This window comes from Colobus angolensis, unplaced genomic scaffold (genome assembly GCF_000951035.1).
Source record: "Colobus angolensis palliatus isolate OR3802 unplaced genomic scaffold, Cang.pa_1.0 Scaffold248, whole genome shotgun sequence".
In the NCBI taxonomy this organism is placed as follows: Eukaryota; Metazoa; Chordata; class Mammalia; order Primates; family Cercopithecidae; genus Colobus; species Colobus angolensis.
Window position 1 is genome coordinate 1,650,738 of NW_012115688.1, and position 3,127 is coordinate 1,653,864.

The 3,127-nt window shown below is 35.2% G+C and overlaps 1 protein-coding gene across 2 annotated transcripts in view; it reads right to left on the reverse strand.

The window, feature by feature from the left end:
- CNTNAP4 (contactin associated protein-like 4) overlaps positions 1 to 3,127 on the reverse strand; it is a 279,155-nt gene that overhangs the window by 33,943 nt on the left and 242,085 nt on the right. The gene's annotated exons all lie outside the window — the stretch shown is intronic.

Sequence of the window (3,127 nt, forward strand, 5' to 3'; positions counted from 1 at the left end):
ACATATAGTTTTATAGTTTATATGTAGTTATATAGTTATAGTTTATATGTAGTTACATAGTTATATAGTTATATAGTCATATATAACTACATATACAGTTATATAGTTATATATAACTACATATAAACTATAAAACTATATGTAGTTACATAAAATTTTTTTATATATACAAATAGTTCTTTTTTATTGACTGTGTCTTGTCTCTTCCACTGAAATATATTCTCCACCGAAATATGTAACTATGTAACTATAAAAACTATAGTTACATAGATAATTTTTCTGTATATTATGTATGTTTTTTCTATATATAGAGAGAGATTTTTTTCTAGCTAGCTAGCTAGATTTTTTTAATTGCCTGTCTCTTCTCTTCCACTGAAATGTACTCTCAGGAAGACACAGAACTCTTTGGTCCTAGTAGGTGCTTTTTAAAATCAGCTCTAATTACTACTGATTTTTTAAACTAGTTTTTCAGTCACCATACTCTAATTCAGTATAACCTTTTCAATTATAATGTGTCTTTCATTGAGTCTGCCTACAGGGAAAAAAAATACCTCCAGCTACAATTTTTCTTAAATTCTGATTGGTGCGATAGTCATGTTGTAAATTGATAAATTAATAGTTTGTCTTGCAAGCATTGTTTTATCAACTTGATTGAAGCCCTTTCCTAACAGACTAGTTCACTCTGGTGGAGGTGAAGATAAAACCAAGCCCCTCACATGGTGTCTTGGCAGCCAATGATTGTCTCTACCCAAGACTACAAGCGTTTTTTTTTTTCTTTTTCTTTTTTATAAGCCCTTTCCTTAGTATCACCACACTAAATCATGTCAACTTATTCACGGTTATCTGTGAGCAGGAAGGAGGAAACTGTATAAATAGATTGTTGTTAACAGTATATGTCACCTTTTTTCACAAATCTTTATTTTGCCTCGTCTTTTTTATTTTCAATGACTTGACTTAAATATAATCAAGAGTCATTTTTTATAAAACTTTGGAATAACACCAATCCTTACATTTCAGCACATACAGTGAGGTCAAAGGCCTAAACAATTGCCTCCACGAAGACAAAATCTTTTAGATCCTTATTAAAATTATATCACACGATCGATGCTTAAAGACTCAAGTCTGTTTTAAAGCCGTTTTCTGATGACATACCAGTGCTTCATTATGACTGTCTGAAATCAAGTTAAGGCCAGGATTCCTACACGACACAACATATAGTGCCTCCATCTCATGAAGCTGAAATTCATACCAACAATGAAAGGTCATCCACAGGCAAACTGCAGCATATTTCACTGAAAATTTTGAGGACTATTTCAGCCTCTCAATTTCCAAGAATAGTAAGGCTATTTCCAAGCTACTGACAGATTTTAAATTGCCATACCTTTTGTTGTGGCCATCTCTCATTTTTTATAATTCAAGAAATAGCTTTGTCAATTTCCTGACTGAGCTTCTAGCACGTTATTAAAAGTTATATATTTCTTCTCATATATTCTTCATTATTTTCATACCCTTAAGTAAGTCCATCAAGTGGTCACAAGATCATGATTAGATTGTCTATTATAGTGCCTTACTCATAGAAGCTATTCATTAAATATATGACCGAAGGAAATAATAAATTATCAAAATAGTAAGTACACAACTATATTGGAAACATGTCTTCCTCAAATATGTTGCAAATATGCTTCATCCTTTCCAGTGAGAGAAACTTAATAACATCAGACTCTTAACAAATAAAGGGTGTAATGGGGATCTGATCAATTTTCTTCAAAAGTGTAACTCTTGAGAATTCTTAAAAAATAATTTCTTTGCTGTTGTTGTTGTTGAGACAGGGGCTCCCTGTCACCCAGGATGCAGTGCAGTGGCATGATCATAGTTCACAGCAGCCTCCAATTACTGGGTTCAACCATCCTCCCACCTCAGCCTCTCGAATGCTGGGATTACAGGTGGGTGCCACCATGCCTGCCTAATTTTTTTAATTTTTTACTTTTTGTAGAGATGGATCTTGCTGTGTTTCCCAGATTGGTCTCAAACTCCTGGCCCCAAGCAATCCTCCTACCTTTGTCTCCAAAAGTGCTAGGATTACATCATGCTTGTCCTTTAAGTACGATTTCTAATAACTTATCATTTATTCTGCTTTATAGTGTTTTATGTCCTCATTTATGTTAAAATATATGAGAAGTGATCAAGTAAGAGATAATGCATGGTCCATAATTTCTACTAACTAATTAGCAAAGATTCAAAGTAAAACAAACACATCCAGAGGATGCCACTATCAAAGCTATAAATGCCACATGAATGGATTTAGGAAATAAAGGAACAACATTCTGATATAAATACTAAGTAGGTGACCAGAAAATATCAGGAAAAAAAATGGGCAAAATGAGGGAAAATAGTGGAGGAACTGGTGAAACTGTCAAACATGAATTCTATACACACTGGGTATCTGTTTTGTTTGTTTGTTTGTTTGTTTTTTGCTATTGGCCTGTTTTCAATGTGGGGACTGGTGGGGGTGGAGCGGTGGCAGGGAGAATGTCCATTGTTTGGCATCAGCTGGATGATTTCCTCATCAAATAAGGTTTCCTCAACAATTCTGAGAACAGAGATAAACATTCCTGGTATCATAATAAAACACTAATATAATAAATAAATAAGCTAAAACCAATCATGTAACCTGTAATATTAAGAATGCAGGTAAGGCTGGGCGCGTGGTGGCTGATACCGGTCATCCTAGAACTTTGGGAGGCCAAGGCAGGTGGATCACCTGAGGTCAGGAGTTCAAGACTAGCCTGGCCAACATGGCAAAACCCCATTTCTACTAAAAATACAAAAAAATTAGCTGGGCGTGGTGGCAGGTGCCTGTAATCCCAGCTACTCGGGAGGCTGAGGTAGGAGAATCACTAGAACCCTGGGGGTAGAGGTTGCAGTGAGCCAAGATTGCACCATTGTACTCCAACCTGGGGCAGAGAGCGAGACTCTGTCTCAAAAAAAAAAAAAAAAAAAAAAGGTATTCAAATAGGGATTAAACACAATAATGAATCTCATTTATGAGATGAGATTTTGTAGGCAAGTCAACCCTGGAAGCTCAGCTATCTCATCTGTAAAATACGGATAATACTCATTTCACGGG